General features: G+C 35.7%; 1 protein-coding gene across 7 annotated transcripts in view; it reads right to left on the bottom strand.

Annotated features, from left to right (window-relative positions):
• The window catches only part of LOC125653306 (plexin-A2-like), a 157341-nt gene extending 144191 nt beyond the window's left edge, over positions 1-13150 (bottom strand). For 5 of the 7 annotated variants that reach the window (XM_048882710.2, XM_048882711.2, XM_056144785.1 and 2 more), the window contains exon 1: positions 13028-13149. The gene's annotated coding sequence lies outside the window, so the exon portion shown is untranslated. Of the gene's footprint in view, positions 1-13027 lie in introns of all 7 variants that reach the window. The other 2 variants (XM_048882707.2, XM_048882708.2) reach the window with 2 other exon arrangements.
• Between the last annotated feature and the right edge of the window lie 265 nt (positions 13151-13415).

Below are 13415 nucleotides of genomic sequence, written 5' to 3'. Positions count from 1 at the left end.
AGAGGGGATTTTGACTCTGAAGTCTACGTACAACTTTTATGTGCATACCAGACTTTTTTTCTTTCTTGCCATACAGCATTTTTTATGTGAACATTTCACCAAGACCAAACTCAATTACCAGTGATATTGATTGATTGTATCTTGCTTAACGTCTCGCTTGAGAATTTTTCACTCATATGGAGACGTCACCAAGACCGGTGAAGGGCTTCAAATTTAGGCCTATGCTCGGCACTTACGGTCATTGAGCAGTGAGGGTTCTTTAGCGTGCCACACCTACCGTGAAACAGGACATTCGTTTTTAAGGCCATCTCCGAGGACCCGTGACATTCGCACCTGATAACAAACGTTTGGCGATGGAACTGTCACTACCTATTTTAACGACTTAGGTCTGTCGCGATTACCAGTAATAAAGTACATCGGTATTCTATAATTTCAATTATCATTGTATGGAACCAGTGCACTAGATATTAAGGTAGGTCCTTAGTCCTGGATTTTTGGGGTTTAGGTAGCATTTTTTTGTTTGGAATCAATAAATTAACATTCAGAGTAATGAAAAAAGGCAAAACAGTTAAGGTTTTCCATATTAATTTTCATTACATACACCACTAAAGTCATATACCCCGATGTAGATTTTTATGGAATTCATTGGAAACAGTTATTTGTTGTTATTTTAATATAAAAACAACAAAATATTTTTTGAATTGCATTTATTTATCGGGAAACATGTCAATAACTAAAACACATGTCATTTTCAAAATGTTCATCAAGTTTTAGAATAATATGTGGAAAATTATTGAATTAGCGTTATTCCCCAAAATGTTAAAAAACAAACAAATGTGGACGCATTTTCCTTATAGCATGGTTTACATATAATTTTTTCTGTTTATATTAGTAGAGTTACATCTGTTACAGTTATTCATGGGGAAAAATCCATACCTTTCCTTAATAAATTCAAATCTATAGCTTCCAGATTATGTATACCCCCATCAAAAACTGAAGTCTGGCACCATACAGCTGAGCTATTTAAATCACTCGGGATTAAAATTGTATGTAATTTCATGAAAAGACACAGATAATGATTCCTTATCACCTTGGTAAAATGTTTGTCAAAAATAAAAGAAATATATCGCATTATGGACTTGATAGATAATTGAATGAAAACAGAGTTATTGTCCTTGGATTCAATATTTTGAAACATATCATTGACTATTCAAATATAACTAAGAATTTTGAAATATTTTATGGCTAACAAGATTTTTTACAATAACTATTGAAAAAGATTCCAACAAAATTTATGTTCCTATCATTAAATTATTGACTTTGCAAAATCCTATGACATCACATGAGTGTGGAACTACGTTAACTACATATTAAAATTTGCATCTAAAGTGGATATGGTTTTCATCTTTTCATTTACCTGTAATAATCATTTTTAATAGGGCACATGTGATTAAACAAACAATGCAGACTGCACAGTGCAGTATGGTACATCATTTCAAACGATTAAAGGGGTGACCGCATAAAGATGGATTCCCGTAATATATAATTAATTAAGCTTTAGTCCCTGAAACGTTTTACTTCACCATTTTTCCATTCGCTCACCATACGTTCTCCATACGCTCACCGTACATTCACCGTTTACAGTTTTGCGCTCACCGTTCACTGTCATTCGGGACACAAAAGCCAAAGGATCAATTTTCATAGCAAGGCAAAAATGAACAAGCATTCCGAGAGTATTGCATGGCAATACATAAGCCCCCTACCGGTTTAACTTACTAAAATTACTGTACCACAATAATATTCAAAGTTCATTATGTAGGTTATGGTAAAAGGGAAAATTGGGGAACCAGGATAGGAATGGTTGGAAATCAACTATTATTCAAGTAGAGACTAGACCAGGAAAAAAGACAACTTTATAATTAGGTTTAGGTCTTTAACCAAGTCAATAAACTGTGATAATGTAGGTGATCATGAATAATTTGGCTATATTGTTGTATTACTATGCTAGAAGTTTTAATGAGTGCAGTACCTAGAAAATTGGCATAGACAATTTGGTCTATCTCAATTAGACTTGCTCTATCAAACGAAATCATTTGAAGCTGTGAGTTTTCGGGTTGTATGGGGCTTTAATGAATATTTGAAGGTATGTTTGGACACAAGTGTAGTAGGAAAATATGTTAAGAATTTTTTGGTATCAAATTTATGAGACAGCAACTCAAGAATACAACGATATAAGGCCTCAACCGTGCGCAGCTTTTTGTGCGCCGTAAAACAAAGGTTTTTATAAGGGGTGGATCTGTAGCTCTCTGTTCCGTCAAAATATTTTTTCAGAGAGCTACAGTTCTACAGCTAGGGTAGAGATTGCCCGGAATAGTTATGCTCAACCGAAATCGAAAGTAGAAATCGTGTTGTGATTGAAAAATGTATAGTCGTTAAATAAAGGTAAAATTACACATAAAGGTTGTAAAAATCATGGTTGTTGGTCGCGTTAGACAGGTGCAGGTGGTCATCTAATACAGGTACAATAGATAGAGCAATTAATGCCTTGGGGAAAACTTCTTTACAGTCACATATGACAGTGAGTCGCTTAATACAGTGGGTCACTATTTGGCAGTTTTGACTGTACATTAAGAACAAGAGGCCCACAGGCCTTATTGGTCACCTGAATACTAGTGAAAAAGTATCACTACTTCCATGGGCTATGAAATCTAGAAAAAAATTCCTAATTTCTAATGTTCAGCAACAGTATAAAACTTCACTGACCTCAAAAGTGCATACACTGATGAAAGGCTTTAAATAATAGGTGTATTAACATTAAAACATCAAAAGATATGACTAATTTCGACTATCCTAAATTCACAACCCTGGGTTATGAAATTCATCATTTTTTGTACATCCTTTTCTGCTATTTCTAAGCATGCACTTAGATTTTATACTGTATCAGCAAACTTACACATAAATACCATATATACTAAGTTTGGCACAACCCTGGGGTCAAAGCCCTTAATTCTTACTCTGGGGAAAATCAAATTTACAATTTTGGTAAAAGACTACCTACTCTATCCATTTAGTTTCAATTTAGTATCAAAAGCACTAAAGAAAATGTTATCTAAGTGTTTTACACATAAACACTATATAACAAGTTTGGCCCCGCCTTCGGGTCAGAACCCTTACCCAAGGGATCATGAAATTTACAATTTTGTAGAGGGCTTCCTGCTCTACATCACTATGCATTTAGTTTTTCTTATATGTGTGTGGTCATTGAAATGAAGATTTTTGAAAATTTGTCATTTTGGGGCAGTTTTTGCCCCGCCCCATAGGCCCCAGGGGTGCGGGAATCCTGAAATTTATGATTTATGTTCCCTTTGTTCCAAATATGTTTCATACCAAATTTGAAAAGAATTGGAATGATACATGTAGTTATCAAGAAGTTAAAAATGTATAGTGTTCACACATTTAATAACTGACCATTTTGGCCCCACCCCGATACCAAAACCCCTACCCCTGCATGGGTTCATCAAATTTACAATTTTGGTAAAGGACTACCTGTTCTTTCTAAATATCTATTTAATTTCAATTTAGTATCAATAGCATTAAAGAAGATGTTATTTAAGTACGTGTTTTACAAATAAACACTATATAACAAGTTTGGCCCCGCCCTGGGGTCAGAACCCCCCGGGGATCATGAAATTTACAATTTTGGTAGAGGCCTTCCTGGTCTACATTACTATGCATTTAGTTTTTCTTATATGTGTGTGGTTCTTGAGAAGAAGATTTTTGAAAACTTGTCATTTTGGAGCAGTTTTTGCCCTGTCCCTAAGGCCCCAGGGGTGCAGGAATCCTGAAATTTACAATTTGTGTTCCCCTTCTTCTAAATATGTTTCATACCAAATTTGAAAAGAATTAGAATCATAGTTATCATGAAGAAGTTAAAAATACCTATTGTTCACACATTTAATAACTGCACCCATTTTGGCCCCACCCTGATACCAAAACCCCTACCCCTCAGTGCTCCAAGTTGCGAGTAAAACGGTCGCATTTGCGACCAGAAAATCAATTTTGCGACTAGAGATTATAATTAAGTCGCATTTTCGCGAGTGAAGAAAATTTGGGCAACCAGTAAAATTTTAGAATCGGAATCGGAAGTCTAAATAAATATTTTTCAGTCTCGGTCAAAACAATCAAGATGGCGGGAAAACGAGGTTTAGAGAACTTTGGATTTATCAATAGTAAAAAACAGAAGCCTCGGCCTAGTACATGTAACAAAGAAATTCAAGAATCACACGGGGAAAGTTCTGCATCAAAAGATGGTGTAGCAGTGTCTAAAGAGAAATGCAAAAGTAAAGGAAGAACCCCAGTCCTGAAATGGCGGAGGGAATTTTTGTGATGGCAAAATGTTTTGCAGAATTTGTGAGGCCAATTAGCCAGCAACGTCCACCATTTCTGGACATCCATTGTCCTATTTCGCCACGACCGAGTGTACATCTTTCAAACGTGGAAGTGTGACTATTCACGGTAACAGTAAGAGACATGTCGTTGTCCATGACTGCATTATTAGCAGTTAGTCGAGCGGGGCAACTGTTGCTGTTAATTTTCAAAGACAATCAAACTAGGGATGTAGTGTTCTTATTGATGCTGGTACTAATTGTTCAGCAAAAGATCCAACAAAACTAGGAGCTCTTATTCGCATAACATGATAAGCAGTGAAGGCCCACTTATTGATAACTTTAAAGCAAATCCTTGTGTGGAACGCTGGGTTTTCTTCCCCAGAAGCGTACTGTAAAATATACAGGATGGCCCAATGCAATACAACTTTTGCCAGAGTAAATACTTGACTTGTTAACATCCAGCATGTTTCACAGTACACTTCTATTCAGTTTAAAAATAAAACAAACAAAATGTATACATGGTTGTTGATTTGTTACTTGAAAGATATTCATATTTTAAAAAAAACCTTGTAAGTCTTATATTTACAAAATCTTTTACTATGGCGATTAGAAATTTTGAACATGGCGACTAGAAATTTTAAAATGGCGACCAGAAATATTTTTAGGTCACCATTTTGCGACCTGATAACAGATGCGACTTGGAGCACTACCCCTGGAATAATCAAATTTACAATTTTGGTAAAGTACTACCTGTTCTTCCAAAATATCTATTTACTTTCAATTTAGTATCAATAGCATTAAAGAAGGTGTAATTTAAGCGTTTTCCACATAAACACTATATAACAAGTTTGGCCCTGCCCTGGGGTCAGAACCCCTACCCCGGGGATCATGAAATTTACAATTTTGGTAGCGGCCTTCCTGCTCTACATCACTATACATTTAGTTTTTCTTACATGTGTGTGGTTCTTGAGAAGAAGATTTTTGAAAATTGGTCAATTTTGGGCAGTTTTTGCCCCGCCCCTAGGGCCCAGGGGTGCTGGAGTCCTGAAATTTACAATTTATGTCCCCCTTGTCCCAATGATGCTTCATACCAAATTTGAAAAGAATTGGACTGGTAGTTATTAAGAAGAAGTTAAAAATGTTCAATTGTTAACGCATGACGGACGCCGACAGACGAAAACCAAATTACTCAGGTGACCTAAACATACTTACCTAATGCATGTGGATCTACAGGTGTCTTAAAAATTAGTTATCAAAAATCAGAAAAATTTATAATCGATAATTGGTCAAAATTGGAAGAACTGTATTGATAAATGATCGATATAATTGGTATTTACATGTACTGAATAAATGTTTATTATTTTTGGTTTATTTCTTTCTAGTTTTATGGATATGTGCAACATACACACATTTAGATAGTAGCCTATCAATTAGGAATGAAATGGGTTTTTTTACCAGAAGAATGGAATGGGTTTTTACTGTGAATTTACAGTAAGTGTGAACGACTCAGCTTCTCAAGTTCATTCGAGGTCTCGGATAGTTGATTTCAAAACAAATCTGTCAATGATGACACATCAAGGAAAGAACAATCACTGTGAATGGACCACTAGCGTGTCATTACATAATCTTTTAGCACGATGGAAGAGACTCTGCGAAAAGGGAAAACCAATACCAACTAAAACAATGACGTTGATTTTAAAATTACATGCCGAGGGTTTATTTTATGATAAAATCAGTAAGAAATTAGGCGTCGCTAAGGCCACATTATAAAATTGTCAATCATGGGAACTCTTGCACCGAAAATGTCGCCAACAAAGCTCACACCGGATATCAAAATGTACTATTATTTCCCCACTAACGTGTAATCGATGTCGGATGACAGAAACTTACGAGTTTGTACTCCCTCTTCCCCCTAACTATTTGAATTTAGAAATTTTTCCGACATCGATCCTAATATCCAATGCTTTGCAAGATTTCGAAAATATCCTCTGAGAGATTTATTTTAAAACAAGAGATGTTTGTAAAACACATATGCCCCCCATGGTGCAAAATTGAAAAGGGTTATACACACACACATCATTTAATTGAGAGTAGTATCATCAATTCAAAATACTGAGCAGACAATATCTTCCTATGTCAAGAGTGGATTGACCATATGACCTAAAAATCAAAAGGGGTTATCAACTCCTGAAGATGTACCAGTGTACCAAGTTTGATGTCTGTCAAGCAAAGGGTTCTCAAGATACTGAGCAGACAGTATATTCCCATGTCAAGTTTGACCCTTGACTTTTGACCATGTGACCTCAAAATCAATAGGGGTCATCTTCTCTTGAAGATGTACCAGTGTATCAAGTTTGATGTCTGTCAAGCAAAGGGTTCTCGAGATATTTAACGGACAGTATATTCCTATGTCCAGTTTGACCCTTTACCTTTGACCATGTGACCTCAAAATCAATGGGGGTCATCTTCTTCTGAAGATGTACTCGCGTACCAAGTTTGATGTCTGTCAAGCAAAGGGTTCTCTAGACATTGAATGGTCAGTATATTCCTATGCCCAGTTTGACCCTTGACCTTTGACCAAATGACCTCAAAATCAATAGGGGTCATCTACTCCTTAGGATGTACCAGTGTGCCAAGTTTGATGTCTTTCAAGCAAAGGGTTCTCAAGATATTGAGTGGACATTATATTCCTATGTCCAGAGTAGATTGACCCTTGACCTTTGGACCTGAAAAACAATAGGGATCCTCTTCTACTCATAACTAACCCACATATGAAATATCATTATCATCAAGTGAATGGTTCTCAAGATATTGAGCAGACAACACATGGTCTACAGATCGACCGACCGACAGGGGCAAAACAATATGCCCCCTCTTTTTCAAAGGGGGGCATAATAACGATATGGAAACTGCGAATGTGAAAGAGACAACAAAACAAAAGCATTGTTCTTAAACGGACAAAATCGCCTATAGAAACATGTACTGAAATTTCTGATCACTTAAAACTGACAAGTATCTAAAGGAATTTAAGGGAGTAACCTTTCAATTTTTATTGGGATATAGAGGCAACTGCGGATCCTGCCTTTTCCCGCAGCATTTTCGACACCGTCATTTTTTTTTTCCTTTTCAATATTCAACACTATTTGAATTCTGGGATATTGCTATCCTGTCTTTTCTTTACATATCGGAGCTCGCCTTTTTCACCCTGTATTCCCCCTCCCATACCTATTGATACTGCGATGGATTATAAGTATAGTACGGATATTCCTGTTTAAAAGATAAAATTTATAAGGTATCTGATAAAAGTTATATCTTCTAAAGTTTACGAGATATCTTGTATCAGACATCTTATATTGTTTTCTTTATAAGATATCCCATCACTTTTATACATGTAGATATCTAGTATATATAAGATAAACTTTACAAGACATTTTATTAACGTAATCTCAAATCTCCGGTGTCAAATCAAAACCGATATTGAATCTCACGCTACGTACGGTGCAATTATACACTGAAATCAAATAGTGAAACTTACACTTGTTAGGCACGAGATAATATAATGCCAAATACTTGGGAACGCCTACCTATAATTTAACCGACCAATCAAAAGCGCTCTTTAAAATCACTCGAGGACTTTCCAATGAACTATCTGGAGCATGTCATGTACTTGCCGATATGTCTCGTTCACACTTACTGTACATCCACAGTAACCATGACATCCAGACTGGCTTTAGTCTTAATAAACCCAAAAATTTTCAGGTGTCCGACTTGGCTTTCCCTGGGTAGGGATATATATATCAAGTTATCAACTAATCTGATGCTCCTCCGACTCTTACCCCAGCGTTTATATCGTGACAAGTCAATGTTTTGTTTCTACCCACAAGTACTGGTACCGGCACCCATTCAATTGGGAAAAATAGCGTTAAAATCGAACAAATTGGACATTTTTTATCAATATATCGGCAAATGATTTCAACTAAAAGAAAAGAAGAGATGTTTGTAAAACACATGCCCCCCCCCCCCCCCCCCCCCCCCCCCCCCCCATTAGCTGCAGAACTGTAGCTCTCTGAAAAAATATTTTGACATAACAGAGAGCTACAGAGCCACCCCTTATAAAATCATTTGAAGCTGGGAGTTTTCAGGTCGTGTGGGGCTTTAATGAATATGTTTAGACACAAGTATAGTAGGAAAATATGTTAAGAATTTTTTGATATTAAATTTATGAGACAGTAACTCAAGAATACAACGATATAAGGTCTCAACCGTGCGCAGCTTTTTGTGCGCCGTAAATCGAAGGTTTTTATAAGGGGTGGCTCTGTAGCTCTCTGTTATGTCAAAATATTTTTCCAGAGAGCTACAGTTCTGCAGCTAATTGACCATGTGACCTAAAAATCAATAGGGGTCATCTACTCCTTATGCTGTACCAGTGTACCAAGTTTGGTGTCAATCAAGCAAAGAATTTTTAAAATATAGGAGACAATATATAACTATGTCCAGGCATAAAAAAGAAAACCAAACAAGAAGTATTCATCTCTTTACAACTTTTTTACGGTAATATTTGCTGTTGTGAGACATAAGAAATCGTCACAGGCTCGGTTTAGAATTGTCATAGCTCTACAAAACACGCACACTGCCATGATCTGTACTTTTGATTTAATACCGGAAGTGAACATTTTAGTTAACTTGTACAACATTTCAGACTAAGTAAATTACGATGTCAGTGGTTTATTTTGGGCAAATGAATTGGAGATTTTTCATCTCAAAATTGGGAAAAATCAACAGTTTTTGGCATTGGGAAAGGTAACATTAATTGGTACCAGTTATATAAGGGAAAAAGGAGGCCCATGGGCCACATTACTCACCTAAGTCACCTTGGCCCATATCTGAAGACTTTCCATATATATTTGCATGTAAAACCTCAGTCCCTATTATGGCCCTAACTACCCCTGGAGGCCACGATTTTTGCAAACTTTATGAGGAAAGGAGGATATTATAGAAATGGAAAGAAAATATGCTAAGTATATTAGAAGTAAATGAAAATGTTTTAAATTTGTGTTTTTTTTTCTTTCAATGTTGCAGTCTATGCCAATTCGATGAGGTCTAAGTCTTCTTGTTTTGGCATAGACCTGTGGTCTCTATCAAGTTTTAAACCAATTTCGAACACTGAAGTTGCAGGTTGTAATTTTTTATATTGTCTAAGAAACATAGAATATCATTTTATTTACGTAAAGAAAGTCGGCAAATGTTTAGAATGATCGTAAATGTTGCGGGAGTGAATCACTCTCGCATTTGTACCATTACAGAGATCCTAAGGAGTTGTAGCCCTCTCCCCAAAAAAAAAAAAAATTGGAGAGGGCTACATAATTGCAGCTACTCCTAGTCCAATAATTATCTACAAACATCAAATATAAATGATTATTTCTACAAACTATACAAACTGCAGATACTGCAACTGACAAAGTTCATTTTAATTAGTCAATGCAATTACCGGTGTGCGGTGTGATACAGAACGCAACCATTTTTGTTGTTTCAACAAGTTTTTCGTTGAATATTCATGCAATTTATGCAAAAGTTACCTTGACAATTACAAGTATCATGAGTATGGTTATCGTTCTTTACATAACAAAATAAACTAAACAAGATGTCCAAACCAGTGATTTTTTTGTGTTTTTCAAACTACCACCCCTCCCTTTGAATTGGGAAAAATTAGTAACATTCTCCTCAAATTGGGAAAAATCATTCATAGTAAATTAAAATGGTAAAGATGCATAAAATGATTATTAAATAACAAAAAAAAAATTTGTTTGAGGTTTATTTCAGATCTAATTTAAAATCATAAAACAAATCATTATTTAACATTAAATATGTAGGGGAAGTCACACCTTGTATAAACATTACTTACTTTTTCTAAGAAATACTTATTGTCTAATTAATTTCAAGAAGAAAAATAAATTATTAATTCACCAGCATTTGTACCCATAATCTTGTAAATATTATACTAATAATCAAGTTTCCGAAATATCTCTCCTGTTTGTATTTTTCGGATTTTAGTAAATTCCTATACTGTCAGCAATATACGGTAACTTTTTGTTTAGAATGGTCTAATTTCGCTAGATTTGAAATTGGGAAAAAAAATATATATGTATGTATAAAGAGCACTAAATAATCACAACTAGGTACTGAAAATTTTCACCCCAGCCCGGGGTCGAACCAGCGACCTACGGCACCCACCGCCTAGCAAGACTGTCAAACCAGTGCGCAAGTCCACTCGGCCACAACGACTTCCCTGGAAAGGAAGTTTTGTTATGTTCCTAAAGCGCTACTTATACACACTGATGCAATCTCACACAATCGCTGCGTCATTCAGTGTTTAAGATATTCTTATAAGGAGAGTGGATCTTTCGATGCAATTGTATAGAATATTTCATAGAAAGCACAAACAAACAATTATAACACTATATATATATATATTATATTATATATATATAATTTTTGTGAGGCGAAACAGCCAAATATCGGTGGCATTTTGGCCCAGTGATTGGGAAGGCCAAAATGGCCAATGAGACTACGGCCCCATGATTGAAGTTTTCAATGGACCATTTTCAGGTTTAATGGGCCATCAACATATTTCAATAAATAGTAAATGTGCAGTGGAACATTATTGTTTTAACTGAAACTCTGAACCATGACCATGATCTTTTCCAACGCTCTTGAAAATGTTTCTTTGTTTCAATGTCCCCTTCTCAACGGTATCATTGCTTTTATCGGCATTGGCAGTGATCGCGAAATGTTGAAATGTTTTACAGGACATTCGGTCTGGTAAACACAGGAACATTACCGGACCGAATCACATTTTACCAGACCGAAAAAAGTAGTATTATTTTTATATTAAAACATGAAAGACTTTGTGCCTCCTGGTCATTGGATTTTTGTTTTAACGGTTTACCGTGGACTGCATTACTGTTCCATTTTAAATGGAACATGTTGCCGTTTTTTGTATGTTTTTAGTTTTTTTTTATAAACGGAACTGGAAGTCAAAACGTAGCAGCGATTTTTTTCTTCTACCCACTGGTACCTGTACCCATTCAATTGGGAAAAACAGCGTAAAAATCGAACAAATTGGGAATGTTCTACCAATGTATAGGCAAATGATTTCAACTAAAAGAAAAGAAAAAATACAACAAAACAAGAAGTATTCATCTCTTTACAAACTTTTTTACGGTAATATTTGTGTGTTGTTGTGAAACATAAGGAATCATCGTAGCTCTACAAAACACACTGTCATGATCTGTACTTTCGATTTGATACCGGAAGTGAACATTTTAGTTAACTCGTACAACATTTCAGACTAAGAAAATTACGATTTCAGCGGTTCATTTTTCAGCGAGTGAATTAGGAATTTTTAGTCTCAAAATTGGGAAAATTCAACAGCTTTTGGCATTGGGAATGGTACCGTTTATCGGTACCAGTTATATAAGGGGGGAAATTCTGCGTAGTTTCTGAAACCGTTGCTGGAAAGTCACCGGACATTCGGACCGAAAATATAACGAAGTTTACCGGACCGAGAGCCAAATCAACGGACATGTCCGTCGGTCCGACGATATTTCGCTTTCACTGCATTGGTATTTGAAGACGGTCTCTCATTGGTTTTTTTTTTCTTCTTCATTATTTGGTGTTTTTTTTTCACTTTCTTTCGTTTCTTTATCTGTCCTTGGACTTCCGAAACTTAGGCCTAAACGCTAAAGTATAAGCATGAGAAGACGTGATGAGATGTTACGTAAGAGGAAATAGTTTATTGGTTATCTATTTTGATTTGTATTGCTTCAACCAATGAGATTCGGTGTATCAGAATACATAGGAATTAAAAATGAAAGTACAAAAAATAAGTAAGTTGTACCCAATTCATTCTAGAGAAAAAAAACGTAAGTTACAATGGATAATGAATGCACACTTTGGCGCATGGATTTTATGATTTAATGCGCCAATTTTCACCTGAACGGGACTATGGCGCAGGGCCTTCCCAATCACGGTTGGCCTCCCAAAAATGACTGCAAACACTTACTTATCAAGTTATGTGCTATCAATCAATTTATTTTTATGGTAAATTATGCAAATATCTACATGCAACATTATATTTAATGTGACTTACAAAAAGTCTACAAGCCCATCGGACCTTTTGATTTTTTATTTTAACTGACCCGACCTTAAAATTCACTACCCTCGGTCTTCGGACCACTGAGTTTTCGTGAAAACTGCAGAATGATAAATATTATAAAACAAGTCATATAAACACCACATTGTACAAAATAAACATACAGTTCTTCTTTTAGTAGTACCCCCCAGGCACAGTTCTTCACGTCAATCACTGGGGCCATGGGGTAAGAGAAAATGGGTCGAGGAATCAACGTGGTCGACTGTATATACCTCCATCATAGTTCCTCCGAGAAAATATTTTACAATTAGGCCTATTTCTAAGATCCTTTAAAAATGCACCCTCAGTGCACCACTGCATTTACTGATTTGGAATGCGCAGAGTCGTACACTACAAGACGAATGGGATAGGAAAGCAATGTTGACCTTTCATTACATCATAATGTAATATGATTTGAAATAATACAAAGCACATTTAAAATACCTACCTACATCACATCACTGGTGGAATGATATATGACAAAATTTACTTTAAAAATATTGTATAAGGACTATCCTACCACTCTCTCTTTAGCATGCATGCGCAATGTACCGGAAGTGATTATTCAAATGAGGTAGTTAGAAGATCCGAACCACCGATGATTCGACCTTCTTTTGGAACATTCTTTATTCTTTTCATTTTTTCTTTTCTTCTTTATTTCCCCCATTTTACTTGCAATATTTCAATATTACAAAATGTCAGTTACATAGTTGGTTGGTTAATAAGAGATTCCTCCACTTCTTGGAGTACCGTTTTATAAATCAAAGTACTGAAAGTACTGAAAAGCGCTAAGCTGACTTCATAAATTATGTCTGTAATGCTGGCGTCACACTGTC

This window comes from Ostrea edulis, chromosome 7, assembly GCF_947568905.1.
Source record: "Ostrea edulis chromosome 7, xbOstEdul1.1, whole genome shotgun sequence".
Classification (NCBI taxonomy): domain Eukaryota; kingdom Metazoa; phylum Mollusca; class Bivalvia; order Ostreida; family Ostreidae; genus Ostrea; species Ostrea edulis.
The sequence above is the reverse complement of the archived record's forward strand: the minus strand, read 5'-3'. Positions and strand labels throughout refer to the sequence as shown.